We start from the raw sequence: 17,725 nt of genomic DNA on the forward strand, positions 1-17,725 counted from the left end.
ACTCACCCTCGTGATGGAAGGCGCCCAGCGATCCCGTGCCTTAGTAGCTGTTCACATTCGTCCTGGCGCTCCAGTTATATAGCAGGGGTGTCCCAAGCGATTAAGCGCCCTGCCTCCGTGCATACAATTCACTCGACTGGCTGAGCTGAGCAAGCCAAGGGGGCAGTATCATCCCTCCGTACCAGCCCTTAAGTACAGTGCGCTTCATGTTGTTTTGTCCCGTACGTGGGCGCCACCATTTTGTCTGCAGTGCCCGATGAATGCAAAAAATACTGCCACCCTTGCTTCTGGGATCGAGCTGAGTGTGCCCTCTCCAGGGTCTCCACTGTTTAGCAGGTGTGTGACATCCCCCGCGAGCATACCTTTATAGCCGCCCCTGCATAGATCTGTTCCGAGGTGGCTAGCAGTCTTCGGGAGTATATCGCCGCCATTTTGCCATCGGACGCCCTTGCTGCATACAAACGATCTGGCGCCGCATGTGTCATCTTACTGCCAGTGTCAGAAGAGTCCCGTCCTGCTTCCCTGCCGATCGATCAGGTCGCGCAGCCTTTGCTTCTTTCAATGCCAGCAGTCTTCGCCCCAGGACTCTCCTCGCTCGTTTCTGTCCGGACACCGGTCGCCATTTTACGTCTCCCCGAGCACAGCACAATATCCGTCCTCACCGGAGTCTCAGTGCAGCTATTCTCGTCTCATTCCCACATACCGGGGCCCCGTTCTTTCCCCTTTTGGATGATACGCTTCTTGTCCGGTTTCGGTTCGCTTATCCGCACATTATCGGCAATAATATGATCCGCCCGGCGGAGCTGCACGTCTAAGCAGCCATTCCGCTGTGCGCCCCCTAGCGCCTCTCATGTCACTCATAATTACACTGAAATTATGAAAATGTCACACATAAGCAATTTGAAACCTTGGCCGCTATGAGTGTTTCGAGGTTCCATTCTGAGACTAAGAAATCACTTTAACTATGCAAGTCATTGATTACACATAGTAAGAGATAAGTAGGCACTCAAAGTGTCACCCATTTGACTGTAGAATGTCACTCCTAACTACACAGAAACCATGGAAATGTCCCACATACCCAAAATAAAAAACTTGGTAGCTATGTCCATAGTGGTTGTTACATATTGTCACGTTCATCCATTCAAACTCCCATACACAATTGACACAGTGAAGTAGAAACTTCTTCAGGCAATAATTCAGACTTATTGGCTCTTCCAATGTTTGCTTCAATTTAGATGTTTTTTAAAAACATATAATTACATAGGTTGTTTTTCTCAATATGAGCTGATGTTTTTGGGGGATCCTCACGTGCCAGTTTCTCATTTTTACCGCGCATAGTCTTTTCTTTGTGTCACGTTCGACAGTCACGGCATCTGTAGCGGCTCGTCCTTTCTTTGTGTCCATGGCAAGTACGAATTTATGTGAGCGGTATTAACTGCCATTTGCAGGAGGACACAGAAGAAAGGAGGGCGCAGGCAGGGGAGATTGTGGCGGGAGGGGGTTTTGGTATAGGCAAAAGACCAGCACTACACGCAGGGAGGCAGGGAGGAAGGAGACCTTGCTTGGTGAGAAGAAGAGGAGACGAGTTTCTGGAGGGAAAGAGCAGTATAGGAGAAGACGGGGTGCGGTGCAGGGAGAGGAGAAGCCCTTCTTGGTGAATATACGAGGTAAATGAGGTAATGGGAGAGGAGGAGGTGCGGGGAGAAATGGAGCGGAACAGGGATTAAAGATTCGGTGAAGGCCAAGGAGCAGGGTCCTACGTGGGGAGGCCAAGGAGCAGGGTCCCAGTGGAGGCCAAGGAGCAGGGTCCAAGGAGCAGGGTTCTCTGGGGAGGGGGGCAAGGAGCAGGGTCCTCTGGGGGGAGGCCAAGGAGCAGGGTCCAAATAGCAGGGTACTCTGTGGGGAGGACAAGGAGCAGGGTTCCGGTGTAGGCCAAGGAGCAGGGTCCTCTGGGGGGAGGCCAAGGAGCAGGGTCCAAAGAGCAGGGTACTCTGTGGGGAGGCCAAGGAGCAGGGTCCCAGTGGAGGCCAAGGAGCAGGGTCCAAGGAGCAGGGTTCTCTGGGGAGGGGGGCAAGGAGCAGGGTCCTCTGGGGGGAGGCCAAGGAGCAGGGTCCAAATAGCAGGGTACTCTGTGGGGAGGCCAAAGAGCAGGGTCCCGGTTTAGGCCAAGGAGCAGGGTCCTCTGGGGGAGGCCAAGGAGCAGGGTCCAAGGAGTAGGGTTCTCTGGGGGGAGGCCAAGGAGCAGGGTTTTCTGGGGGGAGGCCAAGGAGCAGGGTCCCGGTGAAGGCAAGGAGCAGGGTCCTCTGGGGGGAGGCCAAGGAGCAGGGTCCCGGTGGAGGCCAAGGAGCAGGGTCCTCTGGGTGGTGCACGGAGAGAAGAGGTCCTGCTGAGTGGCAGGATCAGGTGCTAGGACGAAGGGATGAGGGGAGGACCAGTTTCAGGGAGAGAATAGTCAATGCTGGGCGAGACGAAGCTGCTGGAGGGGTAGGATCCGTTGTGCAGCACCAGGTGAGGAGCTCAGCTTTGTAGGAGTTGTCAGTAGAAGAGACAGAGTGTGGAGAGTACAGAAGCAGCGAAGAGAGCGCACAGAGAGGGAGGGAGGGTCAGTCAGAAGGCTGTGTAGTGACCACGGGATCATCGCAGTGACGGCTGGAGCAGCAGAAGGAGCAAAGCAGTGCGTGCAGGAACAGCTGAATAGCGCTGGGCTACCGGAGCTGCTTGCACAAGAGAGGGCAAGAGCTGTCTCACGCGGAGGCACCGGGTGAGAGTATTTACAATCTACCTAATGTGGTTAGCTTAGGAGGGAGTTAAAGTGGTACGAAAGCAGACCCGTTCTCTTTGTTATATTGTGTACCCTAGGCGCATATATTCAATAATAAATTACACATTCTACAAGGTATAATGGAAATAACTGACCATGGGCACGTGCCCAGGGTCACATGATCAGTGACGCTTGAGCTAAATGGGTATGGTGAGGGTTATGAACAACCATCAAAGTCTGAGTACCTCGTCATGTATCTTTCAGGATACTACATGCCCCCCAATAAACCTAAGAAATACAACAAGTTCAAACTGTGAAAAACAAAACTAACATTGGCAACGCCAATAGGTAGAGCTTGCTCTGTCAAGCCAGACCTAAAAACTCATGTACGTTAATGACTGCTTCCTCCCATCTGTGCTGCTGCCTGAGACAAACTCCATAAATTATCTAAGAAATTAAACAGCATTAAAGTGTTGTGTGTGCCACTAAAAGTTCACACTCTGGCAGTGGTATAAATAAAACAAGCGTTTGCAATGCAATAGGTCTTGCATTTATGAGAGTTTTGGCTATTGGCTTTTTAAATGACAATGCCTTTTATTTATGTGTTGTTTATAAAACAAATAAATAAAAGGCATTGTCATTTACAATGCCAATAGCTTAAACTCTCGCAAATGCGAAACCCATTGCATTGCACCACGTGCTGTAACATTTATCAAAAGTGTTAGGAGAGCGTGTGTCCTGCCGGCAACAGCATGCAGGACATCGCTATTTGAGAAAATGGTGTTCGGAGGCTGTAATTAAAGTCTACAGAGCAACAACACATGTAACAGTAGATGTCGCCAAGGGAGATTACTAAATGAGGCCATTGAGGTACTAGAGGGAGGGACTACTAAGCCTTTTGACCAATGAACAGCCACAGTTTAAAGTGGACAATGACACAAGCCAATGAAAAAGGTGGGTGGAGCTTCAGTTCCCTACCATACAGCATGCCTTGCAGAGCAATGCATGCACTGTCCAGGCTCGACCTAACAATCTTAATGGGGCCTGGGGTGTACTTTTTTTAGAACCTTTTAATGAGGCATGCAAAAATGTGAATGCTTTTACTTTAGCAAAAGTCAGGTGATGGATGAGGAGAGCTGGTATGGGCAGCCTTGAGTGTCTTCTTCCTTGGGTTGGAAGAAAGAAGGTTTCTGAATCAGAAATTTGCGTTTGAAGTGGAGTGACACTTTCATGGACATAAAGGCTATATAGAACGTGAGGAAAGAACATTTTATGTGACAAACAAACCACTCTGCACTTCAGACACTTGAGACGTCATAAGAGGTCTTAATTACTACTTCATTACCCAAAACGAAGAAGCCTTTAAATCCAGGATGTGCTGGAGTAGATTACTGCATTGTATCATTAAAGAGTTCTGCAATCACACAGACAATAGGGTAAAAAGTTATCTATTTACTGTCATGTCACTTAAAGGATATAAAATAATTATCTTCTGCTTATTCTCGCTTTACCCATACAATAGTAACAGAAACAACTACAGGCGTTTATAGAAATGTCCATTTGTTTACATGCAGCAGAGCTCGACAGAATCATTACTTCCACGAAAGGGATGATTAACTGACTGCCAGTGTTTTAGCACAGTGTGTGCAACGGCACCCTAGAAAACAAGCTTATCAGCAACTGACCATGCCAGAAAAAGAAGCCATGATTAATTTCTACTTGAAAAGATTGTCAGATTTTCTCTCCCCGACTAAGAGTTCTTGCTATATTGTTTGTGAACTGCCAACTAGAATATGTCAGTTACCTGTACATTGATCTTCTGGGATGCTTTCCCCTAGTTGAAAATGAAGCAGTTATGCTACTACTTGGGGAGAGGTGTGGCGCCGCTGGAATCTGGGGATCACGGTTCGATCCCCAGCGCCGGTGGCAGATTAGCCCAGCACCATGTAATCTGGGCAATAGCTTGCTTAATCTTCCTGACGGCCCACAGGGCCTAGAGACTCTTAAGGGTGATTGTTCGCGCTTTACAAATATGGATTATTATTATTACTATTAAACCTTAGAACAATAACTAGGCCACCAAAGCCCTTTCCAACCTCCACTTACTAAAACAGTTGCCATAAACATGTTTCAAGTCACTCTGCATCACTCACAGAGGTACCAGGTCTAGAATCCAAATTCAGGCTCTGTCATTGAAACTGCACACAGCAGTTAGCTTAGGCATGGCTCCTCACAATCACTTGCCATCTGAATTAATGCTCTGGGGCAGCCTCGCCTTTGTGCTGTAGAAGAGACATGGCTTTAAAAAACAATCATCAAACTCATATGCTCAACTCACCAAAGTATATAGCTGAATATTTTTCAGCTACATATTTGAGAAAACTGAAACCCTTCCTGCCGGAAAAGAACTACAAACTGGCAGTACAAGCTCTAGTTATCCCAAGAAGTGACTACGGGAGTATCTCTCTCTACGGCCTCAGCAGAGCGGCAACAGCCCCTCTATGAGCCTCACTCAACGCTACAGCAAGACTTATCACAGGCTCCAAAAGAAGCTCACACATATCTCCTGACCTAAAATCCCTTAATTGGCTACCTTTTGAAACTAGAATACACTTGAAAATAGCAGTTATGACACATAAAGCCATTCACTACAATACACCTAGCTATTTGGTACAGAAACTAGAGCCCTCATGTGGGGTTAGAGCCTCAAGAAGCGCTAAAACCCTTCTACTGAAACCACGAAAATTCAACAAGAAGAAAACATATACCCGAACCTTCTCAGGGATGGCGCCCAGAATATGGAATGCGCTACCCTCAGAAACCAGACTTAATCCTTATACGGCATCTTTCAAAAAAGAAGTGAAATCGCTCCTCATGGCTACCAAATTCACTTGAGCAAGGATTATGACTTTATTGCTACATAACATTTCTTCTTCACAGATCTTTTTATTGTATATTGGCCAGTCTGGTCTCCTGGTTACTGTAATTATATCTTTGCTTGTTATGCACTGAATGTTTTTTTAATTTTTTTTTTATCTAATACCCATGTATCTATATATGATAGTAGGTTCTAACATCAAGGTCCAGCACTGAACCCTATGGTATTTTCTTTGTATTTATGTAACAATGTTACCTACCTTGTAAAGCGCTCTGATACCCGCAAGGGTCTGGTTCGCGCTATATAAAACTTAAGTAAATAAATAAAATATATACAAAGCCTACCGAAACCCCTCAAAACATGCATATTCCACCCAAGGAACTGCTCTAAATTCTACTCCATATCATATTCAGAGAACAACTCATATGTTCACCACCCACTCTCAGGCATCCAAAAGACTTATTAACACCGACAGACCAATGACCTAAAGCTCCCTTAGCCAGCACGTCCTTGACCCATAACCAGCACATTTCCAGCAGAGCTATTTAAAAAAAAAAAAACTCCTCCCATTTCAATAGATAACAAGCATCTTCAGACTTCGAGAATAGGGTTATGCAGGCTGGAGCTTCTCTGCAACTAACCTGCAGCTCTGCGATATAAGTTTAGCATTGCACGCGCTAAATGATACACGACACTCACAGCGCAGTTTGACTCGTTTTAAACCCCCCATTACATGCCTCTGAGTGCACGTGCGCCGCCCCCTCCCGTCGTCTTCCTGCCATGCCTGACCCGGGAGTCCAGGACTTGGTCTGGCATGACGAGGCAACATCTCCCCCTTTTGTAAATTGTCATTTACCTTGGGTCGCTATTTTTTTTAAAGTTCTTCAATGAGTCGGACCGGACTCCGCATGATCCTCTGCGGCCAGCGCGGAGGTCGCTGTTTCTCGGGTTCATCCATGTTGATTGCATGAAAGCGTTCTCCGAGACTGTCTGCCCCTCAGTCTGGGGTGTCAGTGTCTCTGTCTGTTTCCTCTTCTCGATGGTATGCCGCTGGATTGAACTCCTTGAAATGTGAGACGTTTCTTGTGGTTCTCTTTGTTGTGGAGGCTGTTGTGATTATCGTTCCTTTTTTTTAGGTCTCGGCTAGAAGCGAGCGAAGCTCGCTCTCGCCAGAGACCTTATTGTTAACGGCTCAGCTTCCCAGGAGGACAGCACTGGCCGCGCGCGCCGATTTGTTAAGGCCACGCGCACGAGAACGCGCTCGCGGCCAGGTGCTGTCCTCCTCGAAAGCTGCCTCCCTTCCCCGTGCAGGGCGGGCCGCCGCGCTGCCTGCGGCGACCCGGAAGCATTGCCGGCCAAACCGGAAGTCGGAGCCAGATTACCCTGCGCTGCAGTCCGACACAGACTGGGGCTTCACACCGCCCTCAGAGTGTCTGAGGCTGACAGGCAAGGCGTGGATGAGGTGCTGCTGCTGCCACTTTTCTCTGCCATGGTGTGTGAGTGTATCTTTACATAAAAGCTATTGGTAACGGTTTCCCGTCTTTGTAATGTTTTTTGAGTGGCACGTTCAATCCCCGCCCCCCACCCGCCCCCCCACTCCTGGGATCGAGGCATTAATTGCCATGTTTTAAAAGTAATTATTCCTCCCTTTTAATGCGGTGTGATGTGTGAGCATTGATTCCGAGCGGCTGCAGCCCACGCAAGCTCGGGGAGCAGCACACAGCTCTGTTCTCCAGTGCATCGCTGTCCCTGCGGCCATGGGTTCGCCCTGCAGGCTCGGGAGGCAGTCGGGAGAAGGGCGCACAGGCACCGAGCCACAAAGAGTAGTCTGTGCTAAAATGTGAGGCCGCGCAGTAAGCATCGCTGTCAACCCATCGAATTAGCAGGCATGGCAAGGTGAGGCTGCTGCGGGGTGATTTCACTCTTTATTTTCACTGCATTTCCTCTTGAAGAACCACGAGTCTAATCCATGTTTGTTGTTTGCATTTTGCTACCTACTCTGTTTGGGGATATGTCTTCCTTAAATGTAATGGTTTGAGGTATCAAGGAGCAAGGCCCCCTGCCCTTCCTCCCTACTGGCAGCGTCCTGACAAATGTAAATGTTTTTTCCCAAACCATTGAACCAATTACCGCCCTATTTCAACCATTTTTCTTTCTATTTCTTTAAGTAGCTCCTTTAGAGCAACCCTTTGCCCGTGCTGTTTTAGCAACATATTTATATTAATAAAGTGTTCCTCCGGCAGGAGGCGTGTGTCCGTGGGCCGGCCACCGGGCAGCGTGGGGCACGTGGGCAGCGTGGGGAGAGGGCTGGGTCTGCGGCTTCGATCATTTTAGGACAGTCACTCCAGCTGTGCTTTTAGTGGAAGGACCGAGATTGGCAGGGCATGGTTTAAATGCAACAATTATGGAAACAGCTCGTTTTCGTCGCCAATGTCTGTTGGAGGCAAACTGTTGCTAATAGCCTTTTCCTGATGTCTCTGCAGGGCGGGAGGAGGTTTGGTCATTTTGGGTAGGCAGCGGGAGGAAGAGTGAAGCCAAATTCCGGCATCTCTGCGGTATCATTGGCAGCAGGGTTTTTTTAGTTCCCCACCTTATATTTTGTGGATTGTGTTCTTAACGTGAAATCGCTGTATGGCAGTACCAAGAAGCAGAGTATACCACAGGACACTATGGTTGGCATTCCGGCAAACGGCAATGGGTATTTTACACTCCAAAAGCCAATGGCAGTAGGGAACGGGCTTTTAGTGTGTACTTTGGGTAACGGGGATTGTAAATAAGAGTGCGTGTTAGGGCTCCTTTTACGATCAAAAGGCATGTTCCCTCCTCTTCTGTTTCAGTTGGTGCTCGGTATTTTGCTAGGTAAACATTGCATGCTAGAGGTGGCTGCACACGCACCTTCTTTCCAGGCCCCTCCACTGTGTAGTGTGTACTTTTTGAAAGAGACCACGCAGGTTGATTTTGGGTTGTGGTCATATATACAACATTCAATAGATTGAAGAGCCGCACATTCTCCACCCAGGAAGGGATGTTTGATTATATTGATGAAACTTAGTTCTGCAAAAGTGTCTGGAAACTCCAAGTGATGAGGTGTTAACTTATATATTTCTTCTTTTATTCTTAATGCATTGCTTTACTTGTAGGCCAATGGTGTTTGTAAGTACCTCAGGTATGTCAGAAAAGCCATTGTTGGGAGCTGAGCATTAACACACTTCATTCAGCTGTTTGCCTCAGGACAGACTGGAAGGGCACACTGGTTTCTGCGCTTAGGCCCTCGTTTGCACATGCAGGTGCCCTGGGTTTGGTGCATGGAAGACCAAGGAGTAATTCACTATTCTTCTGAGCCAGATTGTGTGGCGTTTCTCGAGTAACTCGTTGCAGTGAATAAGTCCTGTTTCAACCGCATACAGGGGGGTGTGATGCACCAGGCCTATGCATCATTATGCAGTATGGCCTAGCAGCGGCCCGGTAAGGAAGGGTGGTCCAGGCATTCCTGGCCTGGAGCACACCTGTCATGACAAACACGATGTTAAACCCTTTACCACAAGGGACTTTATCAATCCAAGAGCTGTGACGGGGACGTCTTAGAACAACAATGTTCAAGAAGGTCATTAAAATGTTTGTAGACTTGAAATAATCTTTGAAATGCTGAAGGTGTTCATATGGAAATAGGTAATGTCTGAAAATGCTTCCCTGGATAACAACAACTCGTTCACACTTACTTTCCCCGAGAACCGTGGAGTACAACTGAGATCTTAAATCTGACCCTCACAATCAGACATCACTGGCATGTCCATGCGAGTGCATGCTTCTCTTAAATTACTTGGAACCCATGTATTTCAAGTTTTGGTGACAGAAACATACCATTTGCAAGAGTATCCTATCAGAGGTTTGCATGGACAACACTGACGGTTACTGTGGGGGCAGCTGTTTACTTTTCTCTTTTTAAGGTTGGTTCACTTCAGATCCAGTGTGACAGCCTCGCACTAATCTGAACCCGACCACTGTCACCCTGCTGTACGTTTTAAATGAGCGAAACTTGGATTCTTAATGAATGACACAGACTGGGGCTTCACACCGCCCTCAGAGTGTCTGAGGCTGACAGGCAAGGCGTGGATGAGGTGCTGCTGCTGCCACTTTTCTCTGCCATGGTGTGTGAGTGTATCTTTACATAAAAGCTATTGGTAACGGTTTCCCGTCTTTGTAATGTTTTTTGAGTGGCACGTTCAATCCCCGCCCCCCACCCGCCCCCCCACTCCCGGGCTCGAGGCATTAATTGCCATGTTTTAAAAGTAATTATTCCTCCCTTTTAATGAGAGCGAGCACCGTGTTCCCCAGCACGGATCCCTGTGTTTGGCAAGTTACCTTGTACGCAGGGGCTTCCCTTTTTCAATGTTGGTGAATAACGTTGACTTTCATTCAGAGCAGATGTAGCTTTGATCGCGCCAACACTGTTACCACAGCAGACGGAGCCCAGGCCGATGCAGGCACCTGCAGCATCGATTGCGTCGCACAATCACCACAGGAGCTACAGTCACTACCACACCGACGCAGGCACGAAGAATGAAGTGCTTCCTGCCAGGAATCCGTTTTAACAGACCCTCTGCAGCAAGGACCGCTCCATGCTCGCTCCCAAGTAGGATGCTTTCTCTGGATGCCCCCTCAGTTCCAGGAACATACTGGGTGTAACTAATTGGGGTCCAATCACTTTGTGGCATCCTTGCTAGTCCCTGCCCTTTATTGTCTCAACTACTGGTTGCAGGGCAATTGGGCACCTCGTTTTGGCTTTATGCAAATTGGCTCTTGTTCCGCTCCCTTAAACACTCTCCAAGCACGTGTTTGAAGGGGTTTGTAGCAGACAGTAAGCCCACTAAGCATTACATTCACATTAGTCTGAAATGTTTTCTGTGCTGCACATGGAAGTGCAGTCCTTCTCACGGAGTGCGAGTTGTTGTTTGCTGTGTTCAAATATCACCCTTCGCCTCAGTTAATAATGTTAGGATGTGTTCATAGTGTGCATAATTAGGCGCATGTATTAATCGCAACCAGGAAAACATGCATTTGCAATGCAATAGGTGTCGCATTATTAAAGTTTGAGCAATTGGCATAGCTAAATAATGCAACACCAATAGCTTTTGTTGCAGTTGGTGTTGCAATATTTAGCAATGCCAATAGCTCAAACTTAATTAACCCGAGACCTATTGCATTGCAAATGCTTGTCTTCACTACTTGCAGCGGGTGAGCATGATATCGGCTGTCTGCTTTAGTTCTCTGTTCCTGCTTCACTAGTACCCAGTCTCCTTCTTGGATGTTGGATGTCTTTGCATGGCGCCGATTGTCAGCGTAGTCTTTCATCTTTGCTTTCTTGTCTCTATCAATGTTCATCGATGTCTCATGGTCTGTGGTCGGGAGTTTGGACTGTATGACTGCGTTCGACGTCGAAATCCTTTTTCACGGAGTTCTCCCCAGCATCAGGGTAGCAGGGCAACGGTTGGTGGTACTGTATGGTGTTGTGCGGTAGGCTCTCAGTACTTCAGTGAGCGCCGGTTGTATGTCCCACTGGGGCAGTTCTGCTTGTTGTAGTGTTTTCATCAGGGTGGTAGGAAGCACTCAACCATTCCATTGGCTTGAGGCCAAAAGGGGGTGATTTTCCGATGTCTAAAGTTCAGGTGGTCTGCGAATTCTGTAAATTCATGTCCTTTGGAAGGTCGTCCATTATCTGTTTTTACCGTCTGTGGAATACCCATGCTGCAAATATTTTGTCAAGGGCGGGTATAACTGCAGAGGCTCTTGAGGACGGTAGTTGGTGTGCAATGGGAAAGCGAGAATATTCGTCTATGACAACGATTACATATTTGCCAGATTTTAGTGGGCCGAAGAAATCGACGGCCACTTGTTGGTGATGCTCTCGGTGCTGGATGAGCGTAGAGGGATGGCTGACAGCAAGAAACCGAGCGCCCTGATACTTTTAGATCTATCAGCGGCGTTCGATACTGTCAGCCATACCCTGCTCTTGGATAGACTGGCCAATTTCGGGATTCGGGATACGGCCTTTCAGTGGCTTTAATCCTTCCTGTCGGGAAGGTCACAGCAGATTCAGCTGGGGGACAGTATATCGGAGGCGGGTAACTTGACGTGCGGAGTCCCACAGGGCTCCGCACTATCCCCATTATTGTTTAATCTTTATATAAAACCATTGATTAACTCCCCGGCAAATATGGGTTGCCGTGTGTTTAATTACGCTGACGACACCCAGCTGCTACTTAGTATAGACAATACGGTCTCCGCGCAGAACTACGCGCAGGACATTCTCAGATATGCAGTCAGTTGGATGACTGCAAATCTGTTGAAAATTAATCCTGAAAAAACTGAGGTTCTAGTGCTCTCGACTATAAGTTCCCCCTGGAGTGATCTATATTGGCCCCAGGAATTAGGTCCCACCCCAACACCATGTGACAAGGTGAAAAGTCTTGGTATCAAGATTGACTGCGAACTGTCAATGGCCAGCCAGATTTCCTCCGTTGTGGGGATTGCACTGGTCTAATTAGACAGTTGCGTAAGTTAGCTCCTCTTCTCTCCCCGTCCATGCTTCGCACAGTAGTTTCTGCTACAATCATCTCGAGGCTGGACTACGGGAACGCTCTCTATTTAGGTCTGCCGAAAATCTTGACCAATAGATTGCAGGTTGTCCTGAATGACGCCGCACGACTCATCTTCAGGCTCCCGAGAAGATCCCACGCCTCTCCTTTGTTACAGAGCCTTCATTTGCTGCCCATTAGGCAACGGGCAGAGTTCAAAAGCTTATGCACGGCCCATAAGGCAATCTATGGGCAAGCACCTGCCTATATTAAAAAACAGTTGGAGGTGTATAAACCTGAACGAAGGCTGAGGTCTTCTGAGGCTCAGTTGTTAGTTTGCCCACGGTTTAAACTAGCAACAAAGGGTGGGAGATCCTTTTCTGTTCTAGTTCCCCAAATCTGGAACAGACTACCAGAGTCCCTTCGTAAAGAAGGCAATCTTCTGCGTTTTAGGAAATCGTTAAAAACACTTCTATTCAGGGAGGCTTTGGGCTCAATTTAGACCGCATTATGTTACTGGTCTTTCCGATCTGCTAATAGTTGTTCTGTCCTTCGGTCATGAGCGCCTTGAGACCTGCCGGTGAGTTGGCGCTATACAAACCGAAGCTAACAATAACAATACGCCGTCCGGGAGATCAGACATTTGCAATGGGACGTGTGGTTCTTCTCACTCCACTAGTTGGCATTGCGGGCAGTCTTGAAGCGTGGCCTCTACCATCTGGTCAAGGGACAGGAACCAGACTCTCTCTCTCAGTGCTTTCTTTGTGGCCACTCCACCCCTGTGGCTTTCGTTGGCTAGATTTATGGTCCCTTGTCGTAGTTGCCAAGGAATGACAATCCTCCTATCCCTCAGTAGCAATCCATCTGCTCTGATCGTGAGGTCATCCTTGACGTGTTTGAAGGATGAGAGTTCTTGCATGTTGATATCAGTGATGGCTTGGGAAGTTTCCAGATGTCTCCATTAGTCTGCTCGGATGCGCTGCATAACATCCTGGAGTGTGGCATCCTTGGCAGTGGCTTCAATAATAGCGTCTAGTGGAACAGCAGGTGGGCGCGCTTGATCAATCACAAAGTGAAGATATTCCTCAGCTAGCGAAATGCGTGTCTGTGTCAATTTCTGAGGATGGCGTGAAATGTAGTCGGCTGGATTTTCTGCCTTTCCCAGTTTGTGGATAATGGTGTAGGTGTAGTCCTGCAGACGGATCCCCCACCTTTCGATCCTTGGCGGCATCTTTGCTCGCGGGTTGCCGAAGATAGTAATTAGAGCCTGATGGTCAGTAAAAAGAGTAAAGTGCTTCCCATAGACAAACAAGTGGCAGTGTTCGCACGCCCACACAACAGCTAGGCTTTCCTTTTCCGGTTGTGAATATGCTTTCTCCGTGTCGGTAAGGCTGCGGCTGGCATAGGCTATAAAGTGGCGCTGGTCTCTTTCGTCATCATACTGGGCAAGGATGGCACCCAGGCCCACGGGCAGAGCTGACCGCGCTTTTGATCTTATTGAAAGCATGTTCACATGCCTTGGACCAGTGAAAGGGTTGACCTTGTCTTGTTAGCTCTCGCAGTGGGTAGCTGATGGTTGCATAGTCGTTAATGTATCTCGCACAATAGCTGGCCATGCCCTGGAATGACCGAATGTCACTGACATCGCGGGGTTGCGGTGTGTCACCGAGTGCTGAGACCTTGTCGGGGTCTGGTCTCATGCCATATTTAGAGAAGATGTGGCCATAGAACTTGAGGGTTGACTTGTGAAATTCACACTTGTCTCTGTTGAGTGTGAGATTGGCACTTAGAAGGGCATGGCACACACGGTCTAGGGCTTTGTCGTGCTCTTCACGTGTCCTTCATAGTCGTCGTCGCTGTAGTTAAATGAGTTGGGAATGTGGTGGGTCACCTGCTGAACGGCTTCTTGAAAGATTTCCGCCGCTGACGAGATGCCAAAGTTGAGGCGTTTATATCTGAAGAGTCCTTGATGAGTGGTGAATGTGGTAATGTATCTCAATTTTTCGCGGAGTTCGAGCTGGTGTATCCTTTGTTGAGGTCTAATTTTGAAAAGACTGTTGCTCTGTTCAGGCGGGTAATCATGTTGCTAATATGAGGTCCGGAAAGCCTTTCCCGCTCTATGGCTGTATTCGGGGCACGCACATGCGTACTTTGTTTTGTTGTGTGGCGTTTAGAGCTCCGAGTGAATTTTCCCGATTCATGCCCTTATATAGGTACAATTCACATTGCCCTTATATAGGCATAGAAATCAATCCCTTATTTAGGCATAGCCCATGCTACCCAAATACAGGCATGGCTACTTCCACCCGTACCAAACGTCACAACGATTTCTTGGAAAATCGGCTTTAGTAGTTAGGGAACTTCCCCTTACTTGAATATTGATTTGTCCAAGAACTCATGTGCTTTGCAAAGAACAACTATTCCCTAGGGGTTCTTTCCTGGGAAATCGAGTCCTGAGACTGAGATACCAGACCTCCTTCATTCTGACTAAGGTACGGAGCTGATTAGAACCTAGAGAGACCTTTGGTAGATTCTTGGCAAAAACACCTAATCCTATGCTACACCAATACTTGCTTCTTCCTTCGTGCTAGACTTACGTTAGGTACATTGGTGTAGGCATATTTTAGAAACACCAGTTGAGTATTTCAGCCTGTATATTTATGTATGTATTTTTATATGGCTTAGAAACCATACAATGCTTTTACAGTATTATTTTATAATACTATTCTCGCTGTACACATTATACTTTGCTGTCTGCATAACAATTGTAATCTATAGGATATAATATTCCGATGCGCAGAGCCTATTGGGAATATAGGAACTACACTACATGGCGCCCAACGTTTGGTAAGGCACTAATTTACCACTAGATAATAAAGTAACTCAGTCGTGCTTTTCTCAGAGACCCCTTTTTCCCCGTAAAATACACCAATCGACGTCTGGATTGGGTAAAGGGATAAAATATCCGCCATAGCAGAGTAGGACGAAAATCCTATGTATTAGTTTTTGGTTTTTCACCGTTGAAGGATACAGTGTTCCAAAATATTGTGCACCTTATCTTTGTTTCCTTGAAAGCTTGCTCTGCACCTTTCATTAAACAATGTAGAATAACGGCAACAGCACCGAGGCCAGTGGAGCTACAGACGAAAACGCTGTACGAGCTCTTAATGCATCAGGGCTTGATGAAGCAGACGACGATGAGGCTATAGGCATTCCAGAAAATCTAAGGAGAGCCATCACTATGAAACTTATAAGAAATGGCCTCTCAGCAAGAGGTGGTAGGGTAGTTTTTGTGATAGAAGGACATGAATATCATCAGACAGAGGTAATCTATTCATAGCTAGTCTTCCCTGAAGCAAATCCAGTAACTAAATTGTTTCACTTCTACAAAGAGGATGAACCCCTAACGGAATACATTCCTTTCGAGGATGTTGAAATTCCACTAACATACCATGGGCATGCGCTCTGGTTTAAAGGCGCCCTAAATCATATAAATCACTTTACCAAGCTCGGCCCACTAGGTAGACCAGGAGCCACATGGCCGGTATTAGCCAGCTATACACCACTTCCTGCTATTGAAGAAATGACAAATGAGGAACTATTAGTTCAACTAAAGAAGCTAATTAAAATTCACAGACAATTGGTCCAATATGTCATGCAGACTCTTACAACCCAACCGGCAATTAGGATTCCACAACACACCCCTTACCAGGGGAACACAAATAAAATTACACAACAGACTATACAATCGGTGATTGGTAAATTACCTGCAAAATGGAACAAATTCCATTCTGGATAGCTCAAAAAATTACTCAACTCAAGTCAGTATTTCCTGTTACTACCCCTCATGAGAAACACAGAATTCTAACAATCTGTTTACCAATGGGGGATCGCACCACATCTGGAGGACTGCGACACTTGGGGTATAGTGTTTGCTGCAATATACACCAAAACACATATTGTTCCGTCAATGGCGGTAATACCAGACTTCCTGAAACAGATTCAAAATGAATACGGGGCATGGAATTCATTGACTAATGAAGCCGCGAAGGCAGCTGTGCAAATGGCTTCAGTAGCTGCAATCACTCGTTCAAAAACTAAAATAGACGGCAAAATAATGCAAGGTGTCAATGCTTCAAGCAAAGACAGTGGAAAACATTACTAAAAGACTTTCCACTCAAATACTCCTATATAACTGATGCAAATAATGTTCCGTTTGCTCGAATCCCTGGAGTGGGGATAGAGTAATTCCAAACATGAAACATAGATTAGGACTGATCTTAGCAGCACATGAAGGGCTCACTTCTACACACGCAGGTGTTTCCGCTACAGTATCGTTATTAAAACAGAGATACTAGTGGCCGCGCATGAGGAAGCAAACCAGAAACTATGTTTTGGAATGTGAAATCTGCCAAAAGATTAAAGTGTCTACAGTGAAACGTTCTGCGCAGACGCCCCTATTGATTTCAGACAACCCATTAGCTTGTGTTTACCTGGATCACTGCTGTCTCTTACAGACGGATGGTAACTATAAATATATCATGGTCGCAGTGGATTCGTGCTCAAGATTCATTTGGATGTGGCCTCAGCGCTCGGCTGGCGCTCAAACTGTTCTAAAAGATTTGCGAGTCTTTATCGGCACATACGCAGTCGGCACGCTACATTCTGACCAGGGTCCTGCGTTTAGATCTCAAGCTTACAAGGAGGCCATGGCCAATATGGGCGTTGCATTGCGGTACTCTAATCCATTCCATCTTGAGGGAAATTAGGTAGTGGAGAGAAAAAACTGGGACATAGAGCAATCTATAACAGCCAGGGTATTAGGCTCGGGTGTTGGGTCGGTCAAACATCTAATAAGTGTCCAACGTAGTCTAAACAATTTGCCAAGAAGTTCTCTCGGGGGTATCACTCATATGAAATCCTTTTTGGTACTAGAATGATTGTGCCGGACCTCGATTGTCACACTTCAGTGGTAGAACTAAAACCCTTTGATATCAAAGAACGTTTGGCTGTTTTGCAGGACTTAAATGAAACAAGATCCAAAGTAACGTACTCCTGAAGCCAACAACCACTGAAGAAAAACCATCCGTCCCATCAAGACCTGTCTGGATTCCAAAGATTAGGGATCTAGTCAGAGAAAAGATCGCAGACAAGAAGGAATTTGGGCCTTCTTACAGACAACCAGTACCTCTCCTAGCCATCCACAGATCAAGAACAGTATTACTGCCGCCCGTTTCTGGTAAAAAGGAGAACAGGTTTGTGTCCATCGACCTGGTAAAACCACATCATGTGGCCGATCATAAGCAGTATCCCAAGTGGACTCCAAAGATGTAGCAGACGCCCGAATCTGGCTACTATCCAAGAGGTTCATACTGAGAGACTCATCACCTTTAAAGAATCTGCAGTGCAAAAAGAAGGACAATGCAACAAAGCCATGGAACTTGAGACCCAAATAACAGTTTGTCAAGAAACGCCTGTCTACAATGAAATAGCATCTGACTATACAAATGT

General features: G+C 47.0%; 1 protein-coding gene across 5 annotated transcripts in view; it reads left to right on the forward strand.

The window, feature by feature from the left end:
• Positions 1-1,438: 1,438 nt before the first annotated feature.
• The window catches only part of LOC144770772 (phospholipase A2 inhibitor gamma subunit B-like), a 686,557-nt gene continuing 670,270 nt past the window's right edge, over positions 1,439-17,725 (forward strand). For 2 of the 5 annotated variants that reach the window (XM_078655519.1, XM_078655521.1), the window contains exon 1: positions 1,447-2,761. The gene's annotated coding sequence lies outside the window, so the exon portion shown is untranslated. Of the gene's footprint in view, positions 2,762-17,725 lie in introns of all 5 variants that reach the window. The other 3 variants (XR_013599011.1, XR_013599010.1, XM_078655520.1) reach the window with 3 other exon arrangements.

This window comes from Lissotriton helveticus, chromosome 7 (assembly GCF_964261635.1).
Source record: "Lissotriton helveticus chromosome 7, aLisHel1.1, whole genome shotgun sequence".
Classification (NCBI taxonomy): Eukaryota; Metazoa; Chordata; class Amphibia; order Caudata; family Salamandridae; genus Lissotriton; species Lissotriton helveticus.